The sequence below is a fragment of the Lagenorhynchus albirostris genome, chromosome 8 (genome assembly GCF_949774975.1).
Source record: "Lagenorhynchus albirostris chromosome 8, mLagAlb1.1, whole genome shotgun sequence".
Taxonomy (NCBI): Eukaryota; Metazoa; Chordata; class Mammalia; order Artiodactyla; family Delphinidae; genus Lagenorhynchus; species Lagenorhynchus albirostris.
Window position 1 is genome coordinate 54,712,730 of NC_083102.1, and position 13,877 is coordinate 54,726,606.

The 13,877-nt window shown below is 41.9% G+C and overlaps 1 long non-coding RNA gene across 1 annotated transcript in view; it reads right to left on the bottom strand.

Moving 5' to 3' along the window:
- The window catches only part of LOC132524708 (uncharacterized), a 437,056-nt gene that overhangs the window by 48,269 nt on the left and 374,910 nt on the right, over positions 1 to 13,877 (bottom strand). Inside the window, exon 7 of the long non-coding RNA XR_009541987.1 lies at positions 2,480 to 2,658. This is a non-coding gene — a long non-coding RNA (uncharacterized LOC132524708). The remainder of the gene's footprint in view (positions 1 to 2,479; positions 2,659 to 13,877) is intronic.

Below are 13,877 nucleotides of genomic sequence, written 5' to 3' on the forward strand. Positions count from 1 at the left end.
ATCTTTGTATACTTTTATAACATCTTTAAGATATATTTCTAGAATTGCCGATTTGAAGATTATGAATGTTTGAAATTTGGATATATGTTCTCATATTGTCTTCTAGAAAGTCATATTAGTGATAAATCCCATGGATGCATCCACAGTGGATTTTTTTTTTTTTTTTTTGCGGTACATGGGCCTCTCACTGTTGTGGCCTCTCCCGTTGCGGAGCACAGCTTCCAGACGCGCAGGCTCAGCGGCCATGGCTCACGGGCCCAGCCACTCCGTGGCATGTGGGATCTTCCCGAACTGGGGCATGAACCTGTGTCCCCTGCATTGGCAGGCGGACTCTCAACCACTGCACCAACCAGGGAAGCCCACAGTGGATTTCTTTAAAGGATGTTTATATATTTATTTCCTGCCTTTTTGTGATACAGAAAAAATATCTAATGACAATGTAAGACTCTTTTAGAAGGAAAAGTCAGGCTATAGTCAGATGATTATTTTGTCAAATCAGTTGTCCTTTTTACGGTTCCTGGGTTTCAGTTATTACTTGCTGCTAAAAGTAAAATTGTAAAGTTATTTCTTTAAGTTCCTTTGTGATTTTCAGTAATAATTTTGCAATTTCAAGCTAATGATGTTGTGTGGGCATGATGAATTTGGGGTAGTGTGTGGGCAGGCATATGTGTTGGATTTGCTTCGGAGTTTCAATTACCAAACAGCTAGATGATTCCTATGGCCAGTGTATTTATCGTGAATGCAAGACGAAGGCACAGGACGGCTCATCCCCATTCAGTGTGAAAATGGTACCCAACCCCTTGACCAGCAGCCTGCAGCACATCTATTCAGGTCTGTGTGTATATATATGAAGGCATATCCCAGGAAGACACATGCAGATACAAAGGTTCTTAGATCACTGTTAAAGAAACACTTCCACAGTCAGATGAAAAAACGGAAGACAGGTGAACTGAGAGTGTCGTGTGTGGATGGGGGGAGGAGTGGGAAAGGAGTTATGGTGACTGAAAAGTATGAGAAACCTTGGAGTAAGATGGGGGAAATTAGGGAAAGTAGCTGCTTTTCACAGAGAAAGCTACCATAGGCTTTTTGGGCATCAGCAAAATAATCAGATTAAGGACAAAAAAATGTAGTTCCAGTGAAAAACTGAAACCCAGACACAAAATAAACAGTTGTATAAATCCAGCCAGTTTGGTTTCTACTGATTTAAATATGTGTATGTGTGTATGGCTGTGAGTTTGTATAGAGTTCATTGCTCAGTAGCAGGAAGACATACATCACATCTCCTGATATATTGTATCATGAAGCTCAGTTCTTTAAACATGAAGTCATAGCCAACCCCTCTGGGTGCAAGCATAAGGCATGAGAACTAGCCCAGCACCGCTGCCGTTAGCATCTGGTATCTAGACCCTTCATTAATATTTATGGAGCCATAGACTAAGCATAGAGCCCTGCATAACTCAGGGAACCAACACTGTACTCTGAAAATAGTTTGATCTTGGCTTTTAATGTAAAGGTAAAAATTTTTAATGTTTACAAACCCAAAAAAATGTGCCTCAAGATAAGCTACATGACTTTAAAAAAATACATTTTTCCTGAATTGAGAACCCGTGTCCTGTTCTAAAATAGAACCCGCAGACAATTTTGTCTCCTCTCCCTATCTAAACGATCTTTTTTGAACTGCATCTTAAGAGGGATAATTTTCCTTGTCTCTCATTCTGTCTTGTTTTCTTATGAAGAAGGGAGGGTGGGGTTTAAACAAAAATCCTACAATGAGCTAAGCAGCTAATATGCACCAGGCACTGTACTAATTACTTTCTCTATGTCAAATCATTCACTGCCACAGCCTTATAAGGTAGGTTGCATCATTCAGCTCCATTGACTAAGTTGACTGAGGTTGTACTAATATCAGTACTTGGTGGAGAAGGATTCAATCTCAGGTTAGCATGACACCAAAGCTACATGCTTTTTCCTTGAGCTGCATGTGGAAGTAGAATTTGTGGGACTCCTCATAACTCCTTGACATCACAGAAATCACCATTCGAGAGAAAATATGGCCCAGAGTCTTTGTAACAATACACATGTAATTCATACACTGTTGTAAAATGTATTTCTTACTCACCTTCTAGTGTCCATTCTGTGCTCTGTATCATACCGTGTGCAAGAAAAGTAAGATGCCTTGGTTTTCACTGTAGGAGAGCTTCTAGAGCTTCTAAAATTGCATCAATCAGCTACCCCCAGTACAACACTAGATGAGGCAAGACACATTCATAGCCGAACCAGCTGAGATGACTCAAAAGAGAGGAGTCTGTGTAAATATCAGCTGCGCTCATGACATGTTTTGTCATGAACAATGACTTAACACTTACACATTTACTCCAACATTCACTAAGCACCTGTTGTGAGCTCAGCAGCATGACGAGAAAATAAACAACTCATGGTGGAAAGAAATAGAATGATAATCCAAAGTAGCTGATCTTACCAAAAGTAGGAGCCATGTACTCGAGGTGCTTATAGAGGAGATGGCTTTGGTCTAGATCTTACTGGCTGGGAGCATTTCACATGATGGAGAGGAGTCCACAGCAAGTAGCTAACAACTTGTCAGAAGAAGAGCAGGAATTCCAGCACAATGTGAATATAAGGATGTTGAGAGAGTCAGGGCTGGAAAATAAAGAACAAGGGGTAAGGTTATGGAGGAGCTTGGAGGCTGTGCTTGGGATTTTGGATTTTCCTAAAAGTTGCTGAAACCCTATGAAAATGTTTCAGTCAAGAAGAGACGTGGTTTGTTTTTTCCAGAGCACATCTGACTTCCATGTGAAGGACTCGCTGGATGTGGAAGATACTGAGGTGGCCTCTTCCCAGATGTAAGGGAGTATCATCTCATTGAACTTGCAAATTCAGATTGCTCTACTCCCCATTCACCCAGAAAAGACCACAAGGTCTAGACTGTCCCTAGTTACCCGTGACTTTTGTTAGCAGCTGTCTGGATTATCCTTTCTCAAAGCTAACTTACGCTCTGTGGTTCTTTTCTGAGGTAAGACTCTCAATCTAAACATTAAACGGAACAGGCTCATCTGCAGATCTTCTAAACTGGTTGGAACAGAAAGGGATTAAGAAGTGGTGGGGAAAGGGAAAAACATCCCCGCTTGAGAGGGTCATCTGCCTCCAATGATTTAAACCCTTTCAGGATCAAGGAAGGAAAATATTAAGGACCAGACATGCTTTCAAAAACACAGAACCTATAAAATCATGGAATTCTGGAGCTGAAAGAAGCCTCAGAGAGCTGATCTCTGGTTTTCAGTAGGATTCTAGAAAGAGTATAGAGCTTGAAATAGAGAGCCTGGTGTACTTAGGACAGTTTATGTGACTTTAGGGAAGTGACTAACAACCTCTCAGAGCCCCAATTTTATCTATTAATTAAAGATGATAACACCTACCTCTCAAAGTGTTATGAGAATTAAATATTCTATGTGAAAAGATAAAATCATGTACAACACAGCTGCTATTTCAGATGAAGAAACTGAGCCACAGAGAAGCTGAGTGGACATATAGAAAGGTGGTTGTTTCAGCAAATGAATAGATTTCTTCACAACCCTGACCTATGAAACCCAGCGTGGCTGTTCTAAGTCCGTAAGCATTACCAAGCTGACACGATGCTTTTAATGAAAATGGCAAAATCTTCTCTCAGGTCCTGTGTTCTCACATTCCCTAAATTTTTAACATTTCTTGCTTTCAGGTAGCTGATACCATTGAACCCTGCCTGTCAGTCTCAGTTTTAGCAGTGAAGGCTTAGGGTGGATTTTACCTAGCATTTCACAAGCTATCTCGGGGGTGCCTTAGCGTCTCTGTGTCTCTTGAAAGCCCTTTGTGGTTGTGTCTGGAATGAGTCCCAGTGCTTACTTCATACAGGTGTGCTAGCACTCCAGCCTCCCTGATTTACCATTTCCTTTTCACTCTGTCACCAGTTAAAGATGGCTGCCTACTTGTTGACTCATTATGAGCAATTGGGCAACAAGATAGGATGATTCTCTTTACTGTTTTGTCCCTCACACATCAACCTGGTCTACTCTTCTTACTCCTCTGCAGACCTACCCTTTCTCTTCCTCAAGCCATGACCTATTTGACATGAGACATGTTCTTCAGTAAGTCCAATGGCTTGATTGCATCAAAGTGGGAGACACCCAAGACTCCAATGAAAAGGATTATTTGCAGGAATGGGAAAGTGATCATTTACTCAGAATGACTTTTTAATAAAGACTCAGTGAAAGCAATTACTTTTTTCTTGATGATTTTATTTTCTGCCTGGACAAGATTCATGTTTTGACTGTGTTTGCAAAGCTTCTACTGCTGGCCTTGGCTGATGGACTTAGTCACTGACGGCTGCACCTTCCACACTGCAGTCCTGGTTTTGATTATCCAAGAGTGGGGATAATTATCCCCCAAATCTCCAATTGTCCAATACAGGCTCCCTTCTACCCTACTCTGCTACCTTTCCTGTCATGATGACAATAACAAAAACAGTAATAATAATAGCTAATACTTACACTGGTGTTTGCTATATGCAAGGAGTTTTCCTAAGCATCATACCAATATGAATTTGTTTAATGCCTACATACAACCAACTGTATAATCTCAAGGAATCTGGGAACAGGAACTGCTGGTCAAGAGTTGTGATAGGGGCCACTGTCAGACTTTTAGGTAGGGATTTTTAGTACCAAACAATGGTTCTCAACATGGGGAGAGTTTGACAATATCTGGTAATATTTTTGATTATCTCAAGCAGGGGGTGATACTGGGGTTGATGTTATGATTAATAAACTAATACGTGTAAAATGCTTAACTCAGTGTCTGGCATATAGTAAATGCTCCCTAGGTTAGCTGCTATTTTTATTATAATATACAGAGCCTTCTGGCCTTAGGGAGACAAACTGGGCTGCTCTTTGTCTTGAGAGAACACCTTCAGTTCATGCCATCCAAGGGAGTAGTTTTCTCCATCTTAATCCTAAAAAGATGTCCTGTCTTAGCCTATTAGGAAGTTCAGGAAAAATTATCTTTGATTTGTTTCAATGATATATCTCTTTCTCATCTTTTTTTTTCTGCCTCTTGTTTTACAAAAGAAAGCCAAGTTTCTCTGTTCTGCACTTGTATTTTGTGGCTTCGCTGGCTCCATGCCTGCCTTCTGAGACCTAGGCTGTCCACCTGCTCCCCCTGCATTCTCATGCCATGTGTTTTGCTTAGTGAGAAGGGAGCCTCACTAAGATGGATGTGAGACAGTCAACATCCCTCTCCAGGATGGGTGTTCTCACACATTCTCATCAGGCAAAATTATGGGCTAATATTGCTGGAATTACCTAGGCACTGAGGCTGAGAGAGGTTCACTATCTTACCTGAGTTATCCAACTAGTGAGTCAGCGAGTGAGTGAGTGAGTGAGTTAGGAATACATATAGCCTCTGACATCCCACTTCCATGTTTTTTGCATTCCCCACTAGGGGAGTGCCAGTGAACGATGCCTACATTTCAGGTCTACAGAGTCTCATGATATTATTAACTTCTTGTGTGTGTGTGGTGGAAGACCTAATTTGAATATAAGTTGAGACATGATTACAACTCAGACTGGCTGGGCATTTCTGAGCTGGTGGAGCAGGCCTGCCAAAGATTCTACCAGAAGAGGGAAAGCTTCTCCTGAAAGGAAAAGGAAGCTAGAAAAGTGTGGCTTGGTACTAAAACTTCAGGGTTATAGGGAAGGGAGTAGTCCTGAGAGCAGAATGGTGTCTGTCACTTAGTGTCCATGAAGACGAGTCCTCTCTGAGCCCAAGGAGTTTATATGTGAATTGTGTGGTAAGCAGGGAGCAGTGAAGAAATTTGGAATATTTGTTTCAGGAAAATTTTGCAAAACTTTGTGCCCAAGGAGCACAGCTATGTGTCTACCTAACAGAATGTGAAACAAAATGAAACACTAAATGGTTTGGCATGTGGAGGGTTCTGGTGCCTCAGCTGAGGGGGAAACATCTGTTCTGGGAGGTTATGGCAGTACCGTCAGATGTGTGGCGAAAGACGGCAGAGAAGTGGGAGCATTCACTGGAGTGGATGTGAGACCCTCACTAGAGACTTACGAGACATTCCTTGGAAATATTTCCACAGGCAAGAGCCTGCGAGTTCTAATTTATAATGTGACTGCATTGGTGTATATAGGCCTGAGGAAATGAATGGTCTTTGAAATTTCACAAAGGTTTTGGTACCTCAAAACGCTAACAAATATGGTGGTTTGTTATACTTTTCTTTAAATCCTTCAAATTGGCATTTGCCTGTGGCATGCATTGCAGACTATTACTTTCACAAGCCTGCAACCCATTGCTAGAAATAATATACTTATGGAACAGCCTGAAACCCTGGAAGAATGGTTCCAACATGTCATTTATGAATTACCTCAGTATCAGACGAGGCATTCACAGCAATCAAAACACATTAATTTCAAACAACGTTCTGTGTTTTAGACCACTATACTGTACTATATATATATATATATATATACTAATTCCATATTGAAGTAGTTTTAATATAAATGAGGTCCACAGAAATGTCAGGCAAAATACAACTGCCAAGATTATAAGATAATTGGTAAATGTTTGAATGGAAGCCCAAGGCTGGGTTTTAAAAGGAGGGGAAGGAACGTCAAACTGTGTAAGCAAAGATACACTTTGGAATTCCATCCACTTGGAATTCATTTATTCAGTATGTTGACTGCCTACGGCTGCCTGGCAGAGACTAGGCAGTGGAGGTGAGCTGGTGTTGTGAAGCTACTAGGAAAAGATTGGTGAAGAGAGTTAGTGCCTTAGTTATCTATTAATGCTTAACAAACCATCTCAAACTTAGGAGCTTAAAACAATAATTTTATTATCTCTCTCTCTCTCTTTTTTTTTTTTTGGTCACGAGGCATTTGGGATCTTAGTTCCCTGACCAGGGATCGAACCCATGCCCCCTGCATTGGAGGCACAGAGTCTTAACCACTGGTACGCCAGGGAAGTCCCATTTGTTATCTCTTATAATAGCCCCAGTGGGTTAACTGGATTCTTCTCTCAGAGTCTTTCACGTGGTAAGAGAAGGTGGTATGAGCTGGATCATTCAAGATGACTCTACTCATCTCAAGCATTGGCAGGGTTGGCTGGAAGGCTGAGACATCTTTCCTTCTATCTCAGTATGGTCTCTCTATGCAGCTAACTTGGGTTTCTTTAAATGAGCTTCTTAAATCTAAATCTCAAGAGTGGACAAGCAAAAGCTGCCAGTTCTTTTGAAGGTTTAGACCCAGACTAGCATTGTGTCACTGATGTCATATTATATGGAAGTGGATCACAGGGCCAGCCTAGATTCAAAAGTCAGGGACTACACAAAACTATGAATTCTGGGAGGTGTGGCTCATTGGGGGCTATCTTTGGAGACTGGCTACCATAAATACCCAAGGTAACATCAGGGACAAAAATAAGGAAAGTGAGCTCTGATGAAAAAAGCTAATTTACAGATTAAAGCATGTTAACTAGCATATAAGCATCAGTTACCCCCAAAGCACAGAAAGTTATACTCATGCTTGAACAGGGATCTTCTTAAATCCTAAAAGACATATTACATGACAAAGAACTGAATGAGAGTGATCTTGGGTTTCTAATTATGTTATTATACAGAAAGAGAAACAGGATCTTAATCACTTAGAAGTTAAGTGGTAGAAGTCAGAGAGAGGGACACTTTAACGCAAAGAAAAGCTTGCAGGGCAAGGCTGCGGAATTCTTACTGAATGCCCTTTGTTTTCTTGGGGTAGTTAGGAAAGTGAGTGTTTACTCAGGGATGAGAAGAGCAGAGTTAAGTTTGGCATATGCTGTGGAAAATGGGAAATGGTTCCAAATCAAGGACACGGTATGCTGAGAAGCACTGGGCCCAACTGATGTTGACCTGTAACTGTGTAGTGCGGCCCAGTGGAGAACTGTGTGGTTTTCTTCTGCAGCACATTTGAAATCAGGGACAGAGAAATCAGTAGTTAGGTCTTCATGAAAGAACAGATTGTGAGTGTTGGAGGTATGTTCCTCTTTCCTTTCTTCGGGGAAGACTACAGGGAGACAGCTTAAGGATCTCGTAGACATCATCTTCTATGACCCTCCATCTCTCTGCTGCTTCCACGGGAAGCATTCTTGCCTGGCACAGCTTCCTCCCCACAGGTGACTCTTCCCAATAAACTCTACGTGCAAAATAAGGCCTCTAGGACTCATTCCAGTTGAGTTCAAGATGGAAAGGATACTTCATAAGAAATTTATTTCTGCAATTTTTCCAATCAATAATCTGTGAAGTTTAAAAAATCATTTTTTCTATGTAAGTAATGCATGTTCATTATAAAAAATTAAAAATATAGATGAGCAAAAAGAAGAAAACCTAAAATTACCCTCTTCCCAGAAATAACTGTGTCAATAATTTGATAGAGATTCCAGCTTTTGTCTTATGTATATACAAAGTTGTCTTAAGTAAGTGGTAGGCAGTCATTATACTCAGAACCAGCTACATAATTTTGGGGGCCCAGTGTAAAATTAAAATGTGGGTCCCCTGGTTCAAATATTAAGAACTTCAAGATGTTGACAGAAGAGCATTAAATCAATTGTGGGTCGCTTCTAAGTGTTGGGCCTTGTGCAACTGTACAGGTTGCACGCCCATGAAGTCAGCCCTGCTTATCCCTTAATCTCAAGCATAAACAACTTACTGGCTGCAGGACTTTCTCCTCCTTTCCCTTCTCCTAGCTTCCGGGCCAGCTCTGGGGCTGCCAGAGTGTTTGCAACTATGGATGTGGTTAAAGCCAATCCAAGGGACCCTCCTCGGGTTTCATCCTCAGCAACATGTAAAAACGAGTAGTTTGTTTTATGATATTTTCCATTTTCTCTTTTCAGTACATGCTGCCCTCATTTCCAAGGGAGCCAGGCCCTCCTACAACCCCCTGAGGGTTCAGGTCCCCAAAGGCAGCTGGCCCAACAGACAGGGCATTCATCCACGGAGGATTCTGGCCCTTGAAACTTAATGGTATTGGCCCTGCTGGGTTTCAGGCTTGTCTGGGACCTGTGACCTTTTGGAATAGGAATGCTTATCATATGCCTGTCTCATTATTGTACTGTGGAAGTAGATAACTTGCTTTCTAGGTTTCACAGGTCCACAGATGGAGAGAAATTTTGCTTGAGTATGGACCATGCCCAGAGTCTCACCCTACCTGATTTAAGGTGATTTAGGAGATGAGATTTGGGATTTTTGGAGTCAAATTATATTTAGACAAGATTTTGGACTTAGATTTGATGCTGGAATAAGTTGAGACTTTTAAGGATGTGGGAGGAAGTGAATGCATTTTTTTAACATCTTTATTGGAGTATAATTGCTTTATAATGTTCTGTTAGTTTCTGCTGTATAACAAAGTGAATCAGTTATATGCATATGTGTATCCCCTATCCCCTCCCTCTTGCGTCTCCCTCCCACCCTCCCTATCCCACCCTTCTAGGTGGTCACATAGCACAGAGCTGATCTCCCGGTGCGATGCAGCTGCATTTTACATTTGGCAGTGTATATATGTCAATGTTACTCTCTCACTTCGTCCCAGCTTCCCCTTCCCCTTCCCCGTGTCCTCAAGTCCATTCTCTACGTCTGCGTCTCTACCCCTAGGTTCTTCGGAACCTTTTTTTTTTTTTTTTAGATTCCATATATATGTGTTAGCATACAGTATTTGTTTTACCCTTTCTGACTTACTTCACTCTGTATGACAGACTCTAGGTCCATCCACCTCACTACAAATAACTCAATTTCATTCCTTTTTAGGCTGAGTAATATTCCATTGTATATATGTGCCACATCTTCTTTATCCATTCATCCGATGATGGATAGTTAGGTTGTTTCCATCTCTGGGCTATTGTAAATAGAGCTGCAATGAACATTGTGGTACATGACTATTCTTGAATTATGGTTTTCTCAGGGTATATGCCCAGTAGTGGGATTGCTGGGTCATATGGTTGTTCTATTTTTAGTTTTTTATGGAATCTCCATACTGTTCTCCATAGTGGTTGTATCAATTTACATGAGGTGAATGCATTTTGCCCACGGAACAGATGTGAGTTTTGGAGAGACCAGATGATATACTGTACTGAGCTGAATTGTGTATCCCCAAAAGATACACTCAAGTCTTAACTCTTGGTACCTTTGAATGTGACCATATTTGGAAATAGGGTCATTGCAGATGTAATCAAGTTAAGATGAGGTCATACTGGCTTAGGGTGGACCCTAATCCAATGACTGGTACCCTTACAACAAGAGGGAGATTTGGACATAGAGACACATGGAAGAAGTCCATGGGATGATGGAGGCAGATATTGGAGTGATGCAGCTATAAGCCAAGGAACACCAAGATTGCTGGCATCCTCAGGAAGCTAGAAGAGAGGTATGGAACAATTCTCCCTTAGACCTTTTAGAAGGAACCAACCCTTGCCAACACTTTGATTCCAGAATCCTAGCCTTTAGAACAGTGAGAAAATAAATAGAGAGGATTTTAAGCAGATAGAGACATAGTCCCACTTATGATCATTTGAAAATGATTACTATAGCTAAGCATGAAAAAGGAATTTTAGGGGAGCAAGAGTGTTGCTAGGGAGACAAGTCATCCCCCTGTGACTTCCTTACTGCTCCACAAAAGGAGGTGCTAGTGGCTTAGACAAGGGTGGTAGTGACGGAAGTGGTGACAAGTGGTTGGACTCAAATATATTTTGAAGATAAAGCTGATAGGACTTGCTGGTAGATTGAAGTAGGGAGTGAAGGAAAGAGAGGGATCAAGAATGGCTCCAAGATTTCATATGGAGCCCTGGGTAGATGTTGGTTATTATTTGCTGAGTAGTGAGACTCAGAGAAGAGCAGGTTGGGGATGCCCAGAAGTTCCTAAGATTGAGCTACTTGTCAAAGTTCCCATGGAAATGTTACACGGTAGCATCCTCTCCTCAGCTAGTCCAGAGGGCAACCAAGTGTCCAAAACTCTCACCAGCCTCCCAATGGGAGTCACCATGTGAAAAACTGCCTGAAGACAAACGCTGTGGAGAGACAGGGAATAATCTGATGACATTCCTTGAACTCCTAGACTCCATGCCTAAAGTCCATCCACCTCTTTAAGTTTTCATTACCCCTAGTCAACAACTTCTCCCTTTTTTATGGCTTAAATGTTTTTAATTTGGGCTTCCGTTATTTCCCCCCCAAAAGAGGCCTTAGTACAATAAGAAATGTAAGTCAGCAAATAGTATAATAGAACTGATGACATAGAAAAGTACTCCATACACTGATAAAGTTTCTTAAAACAAAGCTTATAATTTATTTCCACCTGTTTTCAAGGACAGGGTGGGGGGTAAAATTTGAGGTCATATAGGATATCCTAAGCAAAATCTTTTTAAAACTCAGTTATTTCCTTCTTTAAAAAATGAGCCCCAAGCAAGCTGTTCTTTTGCTCTGCCTCGTCACCCAGACTCTCTCCCGGTGACACGGCCTCGCTCCCGCGGTCGCAGGGAAGCGGTGTTCCCTGGGCAGCTGCCTCTCTTTAAAGCTGACTCTCTCATCAGTTGCAGACCACTGAGGCTTCAGAGTTAGGGCTCATCTGCCAACAGCTGGCTGGCGCTTCACACCCCAGGTCCTGCAAGCTGCGTCCTTGAGGCTTACAGCATTTCTCTGCACAGGAAGAGCGGGTGGCACTTGTTTCTGAGGCGCTGCTGGAGAGGAAGTGCGGGGCCAGGTTGGGAGTATTGTTAGCTTTGCCTTATTAATAAAATAGGGTTAATGATTTATTCATAGCTAGGACAATGCAGCTCTGCTCTGGAGGACAGCACAGAACTGTTGCATTACAGAAGGACAGCTGCTGGGGAAGAGGGGCAAGTCTTTGAGAACTGGTCTCAGGCTGTGTCTACGAGGCAGAGAGCAGGTTTATCTGACCAAGTCAGGGCTTGGAGGCAATTATTTGCATACTGCGACTGCTGCAGAATAAATGCTGGTGATAGAGGTCCCTGGAAAGATGCCCCCTTACTTTTCCACTTCTCTTCTAATGAGTGTTTGGTCACCTTCTTGCTTTATCCTCCCCTCCTCGGTACCTGGAAGATGCCTGAGTTTGTAATTCAGGATGTATTATCTGGAGAATATCAGTATAATACACATCTGAACGTGATCTCCATCAAAGGGAGCTCATCCCAGGAAGCAGAAGAGAGAAATGATATTTGGGCTTTTTTGGTGCTAGCCTGAGCATACACTATTTTTAAAGATTAAATCCTTTAAAATCACATCTCTTCTTTCCCAAATGGACTGCAGAAAATGTTTTTATAAATAATTAGAAAAAAGTTTTAATATACTGCAGAATCCTGAAAAATAACTGGGAGATATAATTTTTTTAATGCCAATTACTGTCATTTGTTAAGGACAGGGTAGATTTCTGTTCAACTAATGGTTGGATGATCAGTTGGTCGGTGTGGTTCAGAGGGCAAGGTGAGGCAGGATTTGACAGTCTCCAGAAAAACAAAAGCAAGAGCACTCACTTCCCATCAAACCAAATCAGCCTTGGCTGGAATGGACAAAAATCAGATTTATTTACTGTTTTTGCTCTATTGCCCCCCTATCTGAGCCTCCATGGCCTCCCCTGAGACTTCAAGAGATTTAGATCAAATGTCAGAAAGGACAGCTGGATTTTTTTCCCCTTTGGTGCCTGACTAGAGGGGAGAATTCAAGGCCATAGAAGGTATTGAAGGTATCTCATTGTTGGTGTATATGCTTCCACACAGCAAGCCTTCCCGAGGGACTGCCCACCCCTCTGCTCAGCTTCCTCCAGAAGAGATCAAAGGTTTCAAAACATTTCCACCTTTACTAATTTTTAATGCCTCTACCAGACTGAGACTTGCCCACTGGGGGAAAAAAAAAATAATCCATGCTCGTTGAAACAGCCAAAAATAAAAGTGATCCTCTAACAGTAGCACATTTAACTTCCTCCATGACTACCAGCAGGAGCCAAGGCAGATATAGCTTTTGCCAGTATATTAAGCCTTAAAAATGTCTTTGGGAACTGATCACACTGGAAATCAGAATATGTTTAAACATAATTCACGAAATTCAGAGTCTCCTTACAGAAGAATCAAAGTGGCTATCACCCAGGTCCTTCCCTGTAACTTCTCTGGATCATGTTCCCACCCTGCCCATTCCTTTCCTCTGCTCCTTTGCCCAGTGTCCCCCAAAAACCACCCACGAGGGTCCATGCGGGAGCCAGCAATGCAACCCCAGGATTTGGTTTCCCAGGCCATCAGAAGATAACACTGCCTATCAGCCAAAATATAAAGCTTCCTGACTGCAGTTGCAGAGATTACAGCTAATTATACACTTCATGCTTCCTGCAAAAGATATATATTTTAAGCTGCTGGGCTGACTTTCTCCCTTGGCTGTATTTAAAGGTTAGTTTCTGGCCTGCTTCGTGGTTTAATGGAATAGTTTAAATATTACAAATCATTACTTGATTCTAATAAATTATGTCTCCCCTGGCACCTCACAAAATCCTTATCATGCCAGAGGAAATAGTTGGAAGGAACAGGTCAGTGTCCATGATAATAAACAGAATAGCAAACCACAGGGTTGTAGATTTGAGGATCCCCGGCTTCTTGGTGGTTGAAAGCATTTGGCCCTTGGCCTCACACTCACCCCAGCACCTGAGGTCTGTGGCTAAAGCAGCAAGAACTCCACTGCCCCACCTCACAGGATTGTTCACTCAGCTTAATTGTCAGCTCCTGCTAAGAACATGTAACATCTCATTTTCCCAGAGACTGTGGAAATGTTGAGCTTTGCTTGAGGCCGAGTAGTTAAGTGT